This window comes from Cryptomeria japonica, chromosome 2, assembly GCF_030272615.1.
Source record: "Cryptomeria japonica chromosome 2, Sugi_1.0, whole genome shotgun sequence".
NCBI classification, from domain to species: domain Eukaryota; kingdom Viridiplantae; phylum Streptophyta; class Pinopsida; order Cupressales; family Cupressaceae; genus Cryptomeria; species Cryptomeria japonica.
This window is the reverse complement of record NC_081406.1, coordinates 462,704,892-462,724,318: the sequence shown is the minus strand read 5'-3', so window position 1 is coordinate 462,724,318 and position 19,427 is coordinate 462,704,892. Positions and strand designations below refer to the sequence as shown.

The 19,427-nt window shown below is 34.9% G+C and overlaps 1 pseudogene; it reads right to left on the bottom strand.

Moving 5' to 3' along the window:
* Nucleotides 1-5,248: 5,248 nt before the first annotated feature.
* On the bottom strand, nucleotides 5,249-18,410 carry LOC131054368 (ATPase family AAA domain-containing protein At1g05910-like; annotated as a pseudogene).
* Nucleotides 18,411-19,427: the final 1,017 nt, after the last annotated feature.

The window sequence follows — 19,427 nt, the reverse complement described above, 5'->3', positions numbered from 1 at the left end:
GAGGAATCCAATCTTCCCCTAGCACTTCCACAATGAAAATATCACTTAGCAATCTTGATTGAAAATAAAAATGACATAAATTTGTTGGTATTTTGATGATGTTTAGTTGTGATTGTCATTGATGGACACACACTTATTTTATGTATGAGTTAATCTCCATCGGTAATAGGTGTTGTATTGTTCACACCGGTATTATATAACATTGAATTAATAGTCTTTGTTTGTAGAAGACTATCGATGTTTTGCAAAAAAAGCTTTTTGGTCAAAGCATGACTGAAGACCTCAAGCGGTATGAAGACCTCAAGCGGAACAAGGACCCCTAGTGGCAGTCAATATTTTTTATCAGAACACTATGTTCCAGTTTACTAGTCTTTGTTTATTGGTATATTGTGATTAAGAAGTAAAATGGTAGAGTGTGATGAGTTATCATCCACCGACACTTTGGTGGTGCTTCTATGTCGTGTTACCAAATGTGTCTAGATGCTTTGAACCTAGGAAATTGTAATCCAATCTCATTGGACCGACATGAAATCAGCTTCCTATTTAAGGACATCATGTCTAGGGTTTTTATAGGAATGAATGTATGTGTGTATGTATGTTGAAGAAGTGGAGTTGTTATAGAAGCATCATGTAATAGAGATTGAACATGAAAAGGATAGAAGACTGAAGTAATGTTGCAATGCATTAACAAAGAGTTGTCAAGGATCTAATCAAGCATTGTATGCTATTGTCTAGATCATTCACTTGTTGATTACTAATCTCTTCGACAAGTATGAAATCCTTAACCGGGTAGGCCCAGTCAAGCCTTTTGTAAATCCACTAACAAGGTGGTTCACAATTGTGAATCTGAAATCCTTTAACAAGGTAGTCTTTAACAAGACTTATCTCCTAGTTACAAAGATCTAGATTCCTAACAAGATCTGTTCTGATGAAGAAAATTGTAAGGCCTTAACCAGTCTGACCTTAACCGGTCTGGTCAGTATTCTGCAGATAGTTGACTTGTCATTTTTACTCACTGTGGTTTTTCCCATTTGGGTTTCCACATCAAAATATCTTGTGTTATGGTGATTGTGCTTATGTGGGTGAATTCTCTATTTGCTATTTGGCTTGTTTGTGTTTTAATCTGTTTATTGTTTAAACTACTATACTGGACTACAGTAAAATTGCTTAAGAGTTTTGTTAAAAGTTTGGGGATAGTATTTCACCCCCCCGCCCCCCACCACCTCTTAGTATTCATTAAAATTTGGGGATAAAAAATAATCTATATATTTACATTTTAAAATCCTCCAAAAGAACACAGAGTGTCATCAATTTTGCAAAGCACATTTCATATATTTTTATTGGTCCTATGCTAACATTTTTGGATTGGACCCTTCTATTTTGGTTAACCTCCATGCATGGTTTTTTTAATGCTAAGTTTCAATTAAGGAAAACTACATTAGATGCATCCTAAAATTGCCCTACTAGTCAAAGAAGAACTACAAAAACTTTTAAATGTTAACTTCATACTCCCAATTGACTATCTTGAATGGATATCCATTATAATTCATGTCAAAAAAGATAAAAGGAATATGCATATGTATAGCCTTCAAATATGTTATTGCATCTTGCCCAAAAGATGATTTTCATCCTTCCAACATTGGCATAATTATTGATCTCGTAGCTAGTTATAAAATGCTATCACTTGTGGATAGTTTTTTGAGTTGTAATCATATTTGAATTGTTATTATACACCAACATAAAATTTCTTTCATAATTCCCTTGAGGTATCTTTTTCTATCAAGTGACACTTGTAGATGGATAAATGTGGGAGCTACTTATCAGAGGGCAATGATAGTTACATTTCATGACATGCTCCATAGAAATTGTGGAAGTTTATCTAGATGATATTTCAAATGGGAAAATAGAAAATAAGAGAATACCACTCATCTCCTTGAATTTATATTTGAATCCCTATATATATATATATATGCCTTAATTCCAAGAAATGTATTTTTGGCATAACATCGAAAAACTCTTGATCTTTATTATATCTCAATGATATATAGATTTTTATATTTCTAAGTTTGCAACTATCATGGATATGCCACCCCTTTAAAATTTTAAAATAATATAATTGACTTCAAGGAAAGCTACTAGCCATTTGAAGATTAATAGCACAACTTTTTACAAATGTCAACCATTTCCCCACCTTCTCAAGAAAAATGGTGGGTTTCAATGGAATGAATCCTACTGAGAATATTTTTATCATATCAAAGACTATATTGCATCACCAATGGTTCTTATGTCTCCTATTAAAATAATCACATACTTCTACATATCAACTATATTAGTCTCCTTGGGTGCACTATTAGCACAAAATTATAAACAAGATTGTGAGAAAACAATCTATTATCAATCAAACACTCATGAAAAATGAGCTTTCCTATATTTCTATGGAACGGTAATGTTTAGTAGTCTTTTTTGTACACAAAAATTATGACATTACATGCTTAGTCACCAAGCAAATCTTATTTATTAATTGGATCCATTCAAATGCCTCTTATTCAAAAATTCTCTTACAATTAATATGGCTAAGAGGGTAACGTTGTTAGGTGAATTTGACAGTAAGTTTTAAGATAAAAAAGAAATTAAAGCATAGGTTTCTATGGATCAATTATTTAAGGCACATCTTATAGATAATCATCCATTCGTTATAGATAATCTTGATGAATCTATCTTTACTATTGAAGAGCCCTCTATATAGAAGTTATGTCTTGATTGTTCTTGTACTAGTCATGGAGCAAGCGTTTGAATCTTGTTTATACTCAAGGAAATTCCATGTTGAAAGCATTTAGATTTAGCTTTCCATGTGCAAACCATGTTGTTGAATATGAAGCTTTTCTTGTTGGTCATAATATAACAATTCAATGGAATATCCAACACATCCTTGTTCATGGTTATTCTAAACTAATAGTTAAAAACGTTAATGATGAATATCAAACAAAATATGGTGAATTGATCACCTACAAATACATGGCAAATAGTTTCAAGAATAATTTCTTGCAGATCTAGTTGGAAAAACAATCTAGTTGATGATACTATAGCCATAATTGAATGTGTCTTGGATATGCCATAGAATAGTTGACATTCTAAGTTCTTGTTGAGAAATTATTAATACCCACACAATGTCCCTAATTTTGAACTTATATGACAACTTATTGGTCCTTATTCACCCTAGTATCATGATATTTACGCTTACCACCACGGTCAAACTTCACCACCTAACCTTTCACATAAATAACACAAAACTTTCCTCCAATGTACACCATACTTCACTATCCTTGGTGATATTTTATATCAAAGAGGCTTTGATAGTTTGTTACTAAGGTACTTAAATATGGCATAGGCCAATTTCTTTGATAGATTGTTACTAAGACTACAACTTGTTTACACCATATGAAATAGTTTATGGGATAAAATATTTCCTTCCAATTGAGTTTGAACACAATACATTAAGGTAAAAACTCTAATTCATTATGGACTTATTAGCAGCCCAAAAAAAGAGAATGATGCAACTTAATGCTCTTGATTTTATCTTAAGAGAAACCTTCCATCATATTGAGATAGTGAGAAAATATTAAATTAAGTGGAAAGACCTCTTTATCAAGACAAAAATGTTGCAAAAAGGTGAATAGACTCTCCTTTAGGACTCACAATATAAGGATCATAAGATCAAGATGCAAACAAGGTGGTTAGGACCATATTAGGTTGATGAAGTATATCTAAATGGTGCGATTCATTTATCCACCATTGAACCAATCTATTTTTTTTGGCTGGTCAATGTTCACTAATTAAAGATGTACTAAAGGCATTAAACAGAGAATTTTTAATCGAGCAGTTCAAATCACAAACCACAAACATCAAACATGCAGCATTTCAAAAAGATCTTAAATTTTTCACAGCTGTGATTTTTAATATTATTACTCTCATCTTAATAAAATTCTTTCAATATTACATTGTAATTTGTTTGGAACATTTTTGGTCATACTAATTCCAATAGTAGTAGAATGCCTAGTTGCTTACACAACCATTAGTCTTGTGTAGTCACAAGTCGAGTGTGCTGACATTTTTTTCCAAAATTGCACCCATTAAAACCTAAAGCTTTGCGATTACTTATTCTTGATTTTAAATGTTAGTTTGGCCAATGAACAAAACTCAACCCAAAGGTTGACACCTTTTGCTCTTTAGGCTCTGCTAGACCTAAAGGTATCCCTTTTCAAAAATGATATATTATTCAGCAACAAGAAGCAGATATAAAATAATATGCAAGATTTTCTCAAACTGACATTGCTCTTGACTATCTCACTTCTTAAATCAAAGAACATGAAGAATCCTAAGCTAACAAAGCAAAGAACATAACTGAAAATAAAGTGCTCAAATGATTCATCTTTGAATTCCAATGAATGCTTAGACCTTTGAACAAATAACTACTCAGATCAGTGCTTCATCCGGGCAACAAAGTCAAATACCAAACCATGCAGAGAGTCATCATGACACTACAAATTCACATCCAAGGGGCGCCTTTGTATTATTACATTATAGAAACACTCCCACCAATAGACACTTTCTGCAATTCTTCCGAGAAATCCAAAGATGAACATACATTACTCCATATTCCATTTAGACCAGATTAATCCATTCCTTGAATGAAGACAGTAAATGGAAAATGCAACTCAGAAAGAGTAAGAAGACCAATATCAATGTCCTTGACATATCAATTTGAAAGCAATGCACACTCATCCATGGAGACAATAACAAAAAATCAATTTATTCAACCCGAAAGAGAACATTATCATGAAGAAATCTGTTTACAAAGTGAGCATATTCTCACTGAAACCTATGTATTACCAAGATTTCCTGTGCATATATCACAGTATTAATGATATCTTCTCTTATTTCCCCTGTAGTAAGATTAAGGTCTTCACTGCAAAATTCACTCCTTTAAATTTCTCTGACTGTGAGACAGCAGTTTGGAAACCGCCGTTCGCGACGGGGAAAACACGAAACGAAGTTCTCCCGTCGCGTTTCTGGTAACATAGCAGTTCATAGGACAGTCCGTTACAAAACTCTCTTTAAAAATTTCTTTCATCGGATGAGAAGTCCTTCAAAAATTTAAAAATCATAGTTTTGTCCACATCTTTCAATGATATCACCCCTCGACAAATTAGAGCCCCAAATAAACTTCATAGGACATTCGGTTACAAAACTATCTATGAAAATTGCTTTCATCAGATGAGAAGTCCTTCAAGAATTTAATAATTGTTGGTTTGTTCGCATCTGCTAAGGATATCACCCTTCGACAAATTAGAGCATAAAGTCTTTCAAGTTTCTGAGATTCCATAACCTTCGGTACATTTCACAAATTATCTTCTATTGATTCAATCAGTTCTGACAAGTGATTGCTTATTGGCACTTTGGAAGAGGATTTGCGTTCCGGTTGATTCATTATTTCTTCTTGATTATTTGCCTCACATTGCTGCACACCTTTAAATGCCTCATTTGTCACACTACCATGAAGGCATTTTGTTTTTAGAGTATTCTGCCCAGAAGTATCAATCTCCATGGGTTGTGAACTGTCCTCAGCAAATGGATCAGAGTCCCCAGCCACAACCTTACCTGTTGAAAAAACACATTCTAAGAATTTCAATACAATTGTGCTTCTAATTCTAAATATCAAAAATAAAAAAGGATTACAAGTGGCATGGTGCAAAGCATAATTCCACCTTGATCAGGATCACTATTCTGCTTTGAGCGCTTCAAGACCTCATAACTTTGAGATACATTCATATCAGGCTGAACGTTGCGTAAGCATTCACTTGCTCTTGTAATATGAACTGGTTGAGCAACAGGATTCGAAGGAAAATTTGTAGTTGAATCCTCTGACAAACGAGTTGGCCCACCCTGAGCAGCAATTTTATCACAAAAGGCAACTAGTGCAGGATCCATTTGGGAAAGCATGCCAAGAATCTGATTATGCGTAAGACAAGGATTAGCAAAGTGAACAATAAATGCTTACTACTTGACATAAAACATTTGAACTTCGATTACTGTATGTCTCTATTATTAGCATATTTAACCATACCGCATCCCTTAGTGCATATGCTCTGCTGACAATTCGAGCTCCATTGCAGTCATCACCATTATATGCCTGTTATGCGAAACTAATGATATTTATTATCAGGAATGAATGGAAAACAAATTTTTGTTCAACCCCATAAAGCTGATAGGATCATAGGCATGTCCAATCATGCTTACTTTTGCATTGGCTGGAATTAGTTCCACATCTTGCAGGAATGCTGAGCATGTCAAGTAACGTCGATTATCTACTCGTTGCAGTAAAGTAGTGATATCCATTGGATTTTGAACTATTGCATAATAGTCAGGAGCGTCTTCATCCATGACAGGGTAATGGAAGACATTGAACCGTTTTTCATACAGAAGTCTGCACATTGTATGTGGATACATATAAGCACTCAAAATTAATTTTCACTTGGTAAACACATCCTCAACAAATGAATCAAATAATGATTGATGCATCACTACAAAACCTGCTGCAGACATCCCGAAGACACATTCGGAGTCGTCGAATAACATGCTCCTCTGCTTCTACCTCGGCACGTAGCTCAGTTTCACTTGGTCCTCTTGCTGCTTTTGGTACCTTTGGAAGTTCAGGATTAGAAACATTCTTTTTAGGAGTAATTACTACTTGTTGATCAGGGATAGTAAGAACAGCATCAACTAGTTGCGAGATGAATCTACACCTGTCATCTGAACTTGGTTTTTCTACTTGGTAACTGCACATAAAGCAAAAGAATGTAATCCATTCAGGATTTTACCTTCTATTATACTAAACCAAAATAAAATTTGCAATCCATTCAAGCTGTACCAGATACCATCGAATTCATGTACACTCAATTCAATGACAAATTCAATTTATACAGAGTTAGAAGCTAGCGAAGTACTTGGTACTCAATGCTATACAGAAAAGGATTCACATGCCTTAGCATAATCTTGAACAAACTAAGCAGAAACAATACAAAAACTAAGACAATGATGTCCTTGATACATACATATAGCGACGACCAAACAAGGATGCAGCTTCTCCATCCAATTCATCAGAGGGTATAGAGGAGGTTGCAAGAAGTAATAAAGGAAGGTCTGAGGCAATTCTTCCAGTATAGATAGTAGAACAGCTCTTAGCTGATCATGGGCCTATGAAGCTCAGTCAAACAAACAAAATCAGATATATAGTCATTTTAGGAAGCTCTAGCAATAAAAACAAAGTGATTTCAAATATATCACAGGAAATCCCAAAGGCATAGAGCTTTAAAAGTATAAGTGTACTAATGTAATGATATACACACCGTCTCCCACCAAAGTTGAAGTTGAGGCAGATACAAGATAGAAGGAGTAGTCCTCCTTGCTTCTCCCACAATGTGTACTAGTGCTTCCTTAGGGGTCTGTGCACTTGGGTCGAACAAAAGTGATGGAAGCCCAAGACAATGCACAAGGAACCTCTCTAATTCGTGTAAAACTGCAGGGCCAATGTGATCCTGGCAAGAAAAGTAGAAATATAGCATCATTCAGAAATGTAGCTAGATTAGAAGCCAGCGAATTCAAAAGTTTTAAAAAACAGACTAATATTATAGATGTGTAAACATCTATGAAAGCAATTTCTAATCGTACCAAGCCAGCACCCTCCTTCCCACAAAGTAGAAGTCTTGGTCTGTAAACAAAAGGAATGGAAGAACCATAGGGAAATCCAAGTAACTTGGCAAGATGGTGCGAACTCTCATTCAGCGAATCTTTTTTATCACCCTTGGCCACTAAGTAGAAGATGTCAAAAATATAATCACTGATTATTTTTAGTTGTCCTTGTAAGCATGGAGCTATTACTAGGGACAATGGCCTTGACTGTACTGTTGCACCTCTATGGGCAGCAGGAGTAATAGTAGACATAGCTTCCAAGAAATCATGCTTCTCTACTTTCACAAAATCCAAATCTATGACAAACTTATCATCACTAGTGTATATTTGAGGATATTTCTCACGGAAAGCATTAATTGCAGCTTCTGTGCACAAAGCTTTTAAATCAGCACCATAATACCCCATACAAGCTGCTGCTAATTCCATTCTTAATTCCTTTGATAAAGGATTCTTCTACTTTCTTGTGTAGATCTTTAATATCTCAGCTCGTGCTTTACAATCGAGTAAGGAAAATACAAATTCATGATCAAACCGACCAGGGCGGCGAAGAGCTCCATCAATAGCATCAATCCTGTTTGTCGCTCCAATAAGCACTACTTGACCTCTAGAGTCTAGACCATCCATTAGAGCAAGAAGCATAGATACAATAAAATTGTGAATTTGTTCTTGTTTACTAGACCTCACTGGGGCAAGACCATCTATTTCATCAAAAAATATTATGGATGGTTGGTTCCTTTGTGCTTCTTCAAAAAGTAATTTCAGCTGCCGCTCAGCTTCCCCAACCCACTTGCTGAGCACATCAGCTCCCTTTCGCATGTAAAAGTTTACTTTCTATCCTGCCTTGGAAGCTGCACATGCTAAAGCCCTTGCAATCAACGGTTTTCTAGTTCCCAGAGGACCACACAATAAGACTCCCCTTGGAGGAGAGATGTGATAATTTGCAAAGAAATCAGGATAGAGAAGAGGGAAAAAAACCATTTCTTTCAATGCATCAATGTGGTCAGAATGCCCTCCAATATCATCAAAACTCACTGTTTCATCAACCTGCAAGGGTTGAATGTCAGCTCCACCTTTTGAACTAGGCTCACTAGGTTGTGCACCTACACCTCCATAGCCAAACGTATCACCTTGGTGTCCCCATCCAGATGCTGCAACTTTCAAACCCCATGCAGTTGCATTATGCATGTCAAGTCCGCCACAAACCCATTGCTGACCAAAGTTTGTATTTCCCACATGCATCCATGATGATGAACCAACAGGACCCTGATCCATCTCATCCACAAGAAGAGAATCATCTGAATCATCAACTCTTTGTGCACAACGATGTTTTTTCGCCCTTGAGCCACCTCATCTCACATCACGTGCATTTTTTTATTCCCATTCCTTTATGCAGTACTTTTCATGGTGGAGACTGTAGTCGTTGCTTTTCTTCTTTTTCAAGAGAAAACCTCCTCGTCTCAGTGCATTTTCGGAGAGCATACCGTCTCCTTCCTTCTTGTTCCTTACCCTCCTCACCCTCTTCCTCAACTTCATCAACTTCATCTTCCTCTCCTTCATCCCAGCCTCCCCTTTATTTCTATCATCTTCCTCCTCTGTGCATTCCTAGTCTTCAAAATCTTGAGAAGAATGTCGGATGGTTGACTTTCGAGGCCGAATTCCTTCTCGCCGTGACAAAGATATAGTATCTCTTGTCCTCTTCTCTTGCATTGGACTGGACTACTCATCCTAGCTAGGGTTATTCTCAACTTTAATAGTAGCTAGCTGATATGTTTGTCTCTGCAACCATTGATACCCAAACTTATAATATTATGCAACAAAGTATTGGGCAAGAGAAGTTATATCTTCACAAAAACTAGAAACAATGGAGATTGGAGAAAATCCTACCATTAGATCCGCATCCTGTGTGTCTATGTTATCTGTATCATAATCCTCTAAATTGATAGAATTTGTCCTGTTTCTTGTAGAATGAGGTGGAGTGGACGTATGTGACTGCCAGTATAAGCAACTTCAGCATACAAATTTAATCATGAAAGATGCCTACATATTTCACAACGTAACGAGTAAAAATTTCTTGGAAAGAGCAGCTGAGAACTCTATCGGTTACCTGCACATTCATTCTCTCTGTCTGATTCAAAGGACCAGCAGTTTAATGCACCTGAGAAAAGAAATCAAAATAATTTAGAGGCTTTTACAAGATCAATGAGAAATCCACAATGATCTACATGAAAAAGCATAGAATGACAGATGTATTGTAATAAACAAAAGTCTCAAGTATCCATGACTCAAAAAGCATAGATCAATGAGAAGCAAAGAAAAGTTTCAAAGTAAAAATGATTTATTATTTAAATCAGCATAAATATTTATCTCTGCTAAGTAAAATGCTGAAGAACACTAGCATACTGAAACAAAGAAGAAAATAGACTCAGTTTAAAACTTACATAAACAAATTATAGAGCTTTAGTATGGTAGTGGTAGCCTAACACCTTAATTGTGAGATTATCATGCTGACTATGCCTTATAGAATGGGGCCCTTAGAAATTTGTTCACTGAATATTGTTGTTTTGTATGGTAGTTGTAGCCAAACACCATGGCTTGAGAGATGATAAAATGCTATAACATTTGTAAAGGGGTTTGATATCGTGGCAGATGATTTATGTTCAGTCATGCTTGGTACAAATTTTGAACATAACAATTTGTGATAAGCAGTTTGTGAAATGATAAATACTGTTTTTGAGTATCACTTTTGATTCCACGAGTTATTGTAAGGAAACCACAAATTATGATTTTACTCTATCATTACATACTGTTCATGAGAGGAATACATATATGAGATATGTCTAAATTTATTGATTTATAATTTGTTGGATGAATATGTCTGAATCCCCAATTAGAGGGATAAATTTCCCAAAATGTAGAGGTTGTATTAATTAGAGAATGTGCAAGCTGTTTGATCTAGATGACAACATGAGAAGTTAATAATAATAACTTCGCTTAATCTTAACATCCATAAAGAGTATATATTAATATTGGAAAATGTTTAGTCAATGAGAAATTTCAGTGGGCAGCGTGAATGTCACTGATATCATAGTTACCAAATAGAGGTGGGTAATGAATAAGATCTCAATTAATTAAGTCTGGTATCACTCCTTCGTGTCGTACAGTTTGTAACCATATAGATTGTTATGATTGGATGTTGACGTATTGATAAACTTAGGTGGTAGAGTGGTATTAAATATATCATGAATAAATTGAACATGGCTAATATTATCTTTGTCTAACTGCATTCTCAACATGTTTCCTTTCTCCTCTTATGACGATTTATGCGCAAAATCTCTATACTCATGAAGTTCTTATATTATCACCTCATGGTTTGAGCAATTGTACTCTTACACATTCTTCCTTTCTATATTACTCTTACACATTCTTCCATCCTATAGATTTTCATAGTATCGTCATGTTTCAATAATCCCTATGTTTTCCTTCCCATGTTATTAGGAGTATGAAACCCATGTTTGCAAAAAGAAAGGCCCAGGTGATTTAAAACAATCACCCCATTTATAAGTACTCATAAAGCATACTCATGGAATAACTAAGCATATTCAATCATGTTGAAACATGTAAGATAAGGGGCGTTCGTTCAAAACAAAAAGAATTCATCCTGAAAGTACATGAAACAATTGCATAAGATACAAAGCACATCCATGGATGAACACATGGGAGGTAATACACATAGAGGCGGAATCATACATGAGAAAGGTATACAGAAACACTTTATGAATGAATCCAATACAACAAGTATGAAGCATATAGATGAATACATAAGGCATGAGTCATACACGCGAATACACGTAAGGTGTAAAGTAGAAAGTATACAAATGAATTACATAAGGCAAGAAGCATCCATGCAAAACATAGAATATACACATAAGGCACGAATACATGTAAAGCATGAAGTGTACGCATGAAGTATACACATGAATTCACTTAAGGCATGAAGCAAGTATACATAAGTACCATAAGACATGAAGTGCACACAGGCATGAAATAATGGATACATGTAAGCCAAGTAACAACATACATGACTATATGCAAGGCATGAAGTAATGCACACAAGGCATGAAGGAGCTATGTAAAGCATGAACCATACATATGAATACATGCAAGACATGAATCATACATGTAAACCATGAAGTAATACATAAATACACAAAAGGTACAAGAATATATGAGAAAGGTACTCGTGGAGTGGACATGCTAAAGACACATCGATCATGAAGCATACAAGAGAGAGGTATTCATGGAATAGACATCTGAAAACATCTCATTCATGAAGTAACACAAACACACATAAGATATAAAACACATATGCTAGACACATGATAGACATGGTGCAAGCACAAGGTATACATCAGGAAAGTGTACATATAAAACACCCATGGAGTAGGCATGCTCAAAACACATAAGAAACACATAAGACACGAAGCAGGTAAAGGCACACTCATAAGAATGCAATGTTGGCCTAACCAATTCAATTTTTTATTTATTTGAGAAGAGACTGGAATAATTAGTCCTAACTGAGTAGTTGTTTTGTCCAACAGGCTAGGAGAATCATGCTCTGATACCACTGTAGTGTCCCCTAATTAGTTACACAATAATTTAACCTAAATTTGGCCAAATCTATAAATAGGTAATTGGGTTTTATAGGTGTACCTTTGTATACTGTTTTCCTACAACAAAATTAGAGAACATATATGAAATAACACTTAAACTGAAACATGAACTATATTAAATGATATCAAATTTGCTATATTAATGACTATTAGAATTATAATTGTGGGATATAATCTAAGTTACCGGTTCGGGTTCAGGCACTGGTTCGGGTTCGAAGAACCCGGTACGCCGGTATGGCAAAATTTTGAAAAGGGGTTTGGGTTCATTAGTACAAAAACATGTAAATTATATATATATATATATATATATATATATATATATATATATATATATATATATATATATATATATATATATATATATGCAGTGCCCCTCGCAGGGTCCTGTGGCAGCGCCCAGGGCACGCTCCCTGTTGCTGTAGAGGGTGGGGTCGAGGGGATGTGCCCCTGCTGCCAACACCAGATTACAACCTTCAAACCCACATGGAACTCCATGGCGTGCATCAATTTTTTGCTTTTTTAAGATGTCGGGAACAAGGCCAAAGAAGTCAAAATTCTGATCAAGGTGCATTCTCCCATACGGGAATTGTGATTTCTGACTTGTTCTTTCATAAAGACTTGTGCTTCTCTCTTGGTTGTAAGATGCATAGGTGTGTGGCTTGAGACATAGGGTCATTTTAATTTTTTATGTGGTGGAATTCAAAAAAAAAAAAATTGCAACAAAAAAATCCATTTTTGGACTGTTAGACCCCTGGGTTCGTCTTGGGTCCTCTTGGGTTCGACCATGAGTCATCTTGGGTTCACCCTGGTTCGAACCAGGCCCATGAACCACAAACCTTGTCCGAACCATAGGTGAACCGGACCCGAACCCCGAACAGGACCATACTGGACCAGTATCAAGGGTCTAGGGGGCCGAACTCGGTAATTCAGGATATAATCATATTATTATATTTCCTAAATGAGATCAGATTATTATATAAAGTTAGTTTGTAAGTTAGTTACTAATAAATTCCTTTAGTCCATTAGTTGGATAGGGTGTCCTAGAAACCATCCCTCCTAGGCCCAAGGGCAGAATACCATATCCCCCTTGGCTCCATATGGCAGGTGTTAGGCATCCATCATGGAGTGGCGTACCCAACGAGGTGTTCTATCACCATTCCCCCTCATCACAACTGCCTTCTCTCTTAAGCCCAAGAGCAGATGCTTCACCCCTCTTGGCTCCATGTGGTACATGTTAGGCATCCACTATGGAGTGGCATACTTAAGAGAGTCCCTCATTTACAAAGAACCTTTTGTAATATTCCAATGAAGTCATATTTGTCATTCAGTTGAACTAATTATGATAATCAATTGGTACTTGACATAGTTATTATACTTCATCATATTATATTGCCTTAGTGTCTTATATTAGATTGTTAACAGTTATTTCTGTTAGTATTACTTTAAATCAGAATTATTCATTAATTGTTATTGTTGTATTTTATGTTATTAGCATGGTACAGTATTATAGCAACTTATACAAACTAAATTTGATTGCCTTATTCCTTCTAAATTCATTAACATATATATATGTGTGTGTCTTATGTCTAATAGTGTTCTCATGTATAATCATTTTAATGCTATCTTAATAATTATGCATTATTTGCTTCTGAACTTTATATCATATTAATTCCATTAATTTAATTAAGACCATATAAAATTTTATATATATAATATCAGCTATTATATTCCATTACAGGCCCTCTTCTCTTTTATTATCCTTGCTGGCAGTTTCTGTACATTTCTCTATCCTTGCTGGCAGATCTGACTTTCTTGTTCCCCTCCTGTATTCTCCCTATTCCCATTTGTATAGAGGGGTATTTATCCTACCTCCCCATGTGGTGAAGAGCCACGATGGTCTCCTAATAGGCAGCACCCCCCTTTTTGAAGAATTGATGTCCCTCTATTTCTGACGACTCTTTTCAAGAAGAACATCACTTCATATAAAACCCGATTTGGAACTATTCAAACCACCCTTTAAAGAATGGTTATCGGGCCTTGGTAAATATAGGGGTTAATTGGTTAACAAAAATAATATAAGTTTTAATACAAAGCACCATTATAATATAATGTGTATTGTTAATATAATAAAATCATTCAATAAAAAATGTAAATTGATAATATAATATTATTTATTGTTAATATAATAACATCATTCAATATAAAATGTAAATTGATAATATATAATATTATTTTGATGTTAATTTGATATAATATAATTTTGATATGTTTTTAACATATAATTTTATATGGCAAAAACTATATTAATTATTTCTACTATAAATGTGGGGACATGACAGTCTTCCCTTCCCCAGATTGCTTATCCTCAAACAATTTCAAATTAGGGTGATCATAATGGTAGTGCTCAATATGACTCTACTCTAATATTACTACATGTTGTAGGTTTGAATTAAGGCATATATGCTTTTACCTTGAGTGTGAGTTATAACCAATAGTGGGAAATTGGCATGATTTAACTTAAGACAAGCCCGCTCTCTTCTAGAGGAAAGGATCAAGGCCATCCAATTGTGTTTGCAAAAACTGGTTAGGTTGGCAATATGATGATTTGAAAAAAGACCTTAATTGTGAGATTATCATGCTGCCTATGCCTTATAGAATGGGGCCCTTAGAAATTTGTTCACTGAATATTGTTGTTTTGTATGGTAGTTGTAGCCTAACACCATTGCTCGAGAGATGATAAATTGCTATAACATTTGTAAAGGGGTTTGATATCGTGGAAGATGATTATGTTCAATCATGCTTGGTACAAATTTTGAACATAATAATTTGTGATAAGCAGTTTCTGAAATGATAAATACTGTTTTTGAGTATCAGTTCTGATTGCAGGAGTTATTGTAAGGAAACCACAAATGATGATTTTACTCTATCATTACATACTGTTCATGAGAGAAATACACATATGAGATATGTCTAAATTTATTGATTTATAATTTGTTGGATGAATATGTCTCAATCCCCAATTAGAGGCATAAATTTCACAAAATGTAGAGGTTGTATTAATTAGGGAATGTGCAAGATGTTTGATCTAGATGACAACATGAAAAGTTAATAATAATAACTTGGCTTAATCTTAACATCCATAAAGAGTATGTATTAATATTGGAAAATATTTAGTCAATTAAAAATTTCAGTGGGTAGCGTGAATGTCACTAATATCATAGTTACCAAATAGAGGTGGGTAATGAATAAGATCTCAATTAATTAAGTCTGGTATCACTCCTTCGTGTCATACAGTCTATAACCATATAGATTGTTATGATTGGATATTGACGTATTGGTAAACTTAGGTGGTAGATTGGTATTAAATATATCAGGAATAAATTGAATATGGCTAATATTATCTCTCAGTGAGGCCTTCCTTCCTTCATGTTTTCTTTTCAGCATGATTCTTTATCTCTTTTTGGAGAGGAGTTTTTTCCCACTGGGTTTTCTCCTTTACTCCACTTTATAGAGATTTTCTTGTATTTGGGTACCTCATCAGGCCTTGTTGCTGGGACCCTCTTTTGCATTGTAGTTCCTTTGCTTTCTTCTGCATTGTTTGTAGCTGCATTGTAGCTCATCTTAAGGGGGGGTGTTAGAGTAAAGTAATTAATTAACTTTGCTCTCCTCTTAAGATTTCTCTTTATGCATACATTAGTCATTTAATAATTAATATTTAATTATTAAATGCTCACACCTTAGGGTTAGGTTTTCCTTTTGGTGTTGATCTCCTTTATAAGGATTGATCTCTTGTATTATTCATATTCTTGATTCATTTTTCTCTGATAATACATCTTTTCTCTTTGTCAGAGCCAAAACCCTTCTATTCGTTCTCTCTCTTTCTCTGTGACAGGTTTCTTGCATGCAGGTTTCTTTTGGGTTCTGTGGATTTGTATTTTTCAAATCCTACATTATCTTTGTTTGACTGCATTCTCAACATGTTTCCTTTCTACTCTTATGATGATTTATGCGCAAAATCTCTATACTCATGAAGTTCCTATATTATCACCTCATGGTTTGAGTAATTGTACTCTTACACACTCTTCCTTCCTATATTACTCTTACACATTCTTCCATCCTATAGATTTTCATAGTATCGTCATGTTTTAGTAATCCCTATGTTGTCCTTCACATGTTATTAGGAGTATGAAACCCATGTTTGCAAAAAGAAGGGCCTAGGTGATTTAAAGCAATCACCCCATTTATAAGTACTCATAAAGCATACTCATGGAATAACTAAGCATATTCAATCACGTTGAAACATGTAAGATAAGGGGCATTCGTTCAAAACAAAAAGAATTCATGATGAAAGTAAATGAAACAATTGCATAAGATACAAAGCACATCCATGGATGAGCACATGGGTGGCAATACACATAGAGGCAGAAGCATACATGAGAAAGGTATACAGAAACACTTAATGAATGAATCCAATACAACAAGTATGAAGCATACAGATGAATACATTAGGCATTAGTCATACACACGAATACACATAAGGTGTAAAGTACAAAGTATACAAATGAATTACATAAGGCAAGAAGCATCCATGCAAAACATAGAATATACACATAAGGCACGAATACATGTAAAGCATGAAGTGTACCCATGAAGTATACACATGAATTCACTTAAGGCATGAAGCAAGTATACATTAGTACCATAAGACATGAAGTGCACACAAGCATGAAATATAATCCAAGAAATTATAATAATGTCCACCATTAACAAAGAATTTGGTTTACATTTATATGATGTATTTCTTCATTTGGCTACAAACACTGCATTGTTATTGACATGTCTTTACAATAAGTGTTCATTAACTATGATATCAGCTAAAGCTGTTAAGACTTAAGTATATAACAACAAATGCCCCTAGAGCAGGGGATTATTCTACCCTATGTAAAGCTGAAAAAATGTTATATATCTTCCAAACTTCAAGTTCACAGACAATCAGATAACTTCATAAACATGTAAAAAGAAAATTAGGAGGACAACTCCTATACTAGATCACCACCAAACAAGATATCAGTTTTTTAAGATCACCACCAAACAAGACACCATTTTGATGTATGAGAGTACACTCATGCAAGCATTCCACTAGATGATTTGTTTTTTCCATTTACCTTATGTTGCTTTGAACTATACAACCCTACCCACTCCAAATTTATAAATAAGGCCTCAGTTATATTCCATAACAAAACCTAAGCCATTGTAAAAATTAAAACCATCAATGGAACTGTAGTGTAAAAGTTGGAGCAATCACCAAAAGGAAAGTGTTCAATTCTTGTGGGTTTAGGTCCCCGGTGATAAACCCAAGTGAATTGAAAATTGGATACAGTGAGAATTATTCATCCTCTTGAAAGAGGGGAAAAAAAAATAGAAGGGGTTTTCGCATACACTAAATCATCATCTAAATCTGAGTTGCAAATACATAAGATTGGATATAGCCAGAATTATACATCCTCTTGAAAGAGGGGAAAAAGAAAAATAGAAGGGGTTTTCGGATACACTAAAACATCATCTAAATCTGAGTTGAAAATACATAAGAATGATAAATCATGAACCCATACAAATAGAAAAAAGCTTATGACACAAGGAAACATCCTCTGGCAAAAGAAAGTTTTTTCATTCTAAACTGCATGCATTTTCGCATACATTAAAAATATGAGGAGAAATATGGTGGCAAATTGGGTCAAACTAAAACATTGCACACAAGGAGTGAAACACCATCTCAAGAACACGACCAATTATTTCCCTGCACATCATTTGTTGGATTTTCCAGCCGCGATAAAAACAAAGACGCATTGTAAGAGATTGACTTACACTTAAATAAGCTGCATTACGTAGATTAGGTGTGGGCTACAGCATTTCGACGAGGTAGGACGCCGATACAAGGAACCTTTTCTTGAGCTTGGGACTATGCTCATGCTTATGCTTGTCATGATACATCTGCAGGCTGTGGTGGAGATTTTGCCTCCTGTGTAGGGCTCTCTTTTGCAAATTCTTCTTCTCCTTCTATTTCTGTTTCTTTGACTCTCCACTACATTTTGCGGGCGAAGGGGAGGTTGACGCTTTTCCATCCATAGCTCATACAAAACAAAGCAACTACAGACAGCGATCTGCAGACAACAACTCTTTCTTCTTCTTTGTTTTTTTGTTGTTAAGACAGCGACTCTTTCTTCTTCTTTGTTTCTTTGTTGTTAAGACATAATTCCCTGGATCTGTCCCTCCAATACATTTCTTCTCTCGGGAGTATTTTTGCCAATTCCGCTTTAAGGGAATTCTCTTCATGGAATTCTTCATTTGTCATCCCCTTCTCTATCACTAGATTATTAATCCTATTTAGTTCCTCTTCCACTCTAATTTTTTCAGCAAAGATGTTCTTGAAGGAAGCCATGTTCCATATTTTGATCTTGTTTTTGAGATATTTTAACTTTTGAACAAAACAAAAACTAGGAGTGCCTTTAATATCTTTACATTCTTTCCACCATTTTTCCATGTTTTCTTCAAAGTTTGAATCTCTCCACCACATGCTTAAGAACTTGAAGTTGCCTTTCACCTTCATCAATGGTATTGTGCAAGTTAACTGAACCAAGTAATGGTCTGAAAGTGTTATGGGCTAGATTTTTGATTCCAGATCAAAACTACCTCTTATCCAAAACAAACCAACAAATATTCTATCCAATCTCTCAGAAATTCTGCAAAAGTTTTCCCTCCTATTGGTCCAAGTGAAATTTCCAATTTTAGGAACAACATCAAAAAGGTTATTATTTTCTACAAAATTTCTGAAATCTTCCATCACTCGGGTATTCATTCTTAAAACTCCACCTTTTTCATCATTGTTGAGGATTGCATTAAAATCTCCTGCTACAATTGTTTTCTTTGGATTGAACATTCTGATCTGATCTATAATTTCTTTCCAAACCCTTTTCTTTTCCTGTCTTTTTTGGTCCATAAACATTGATT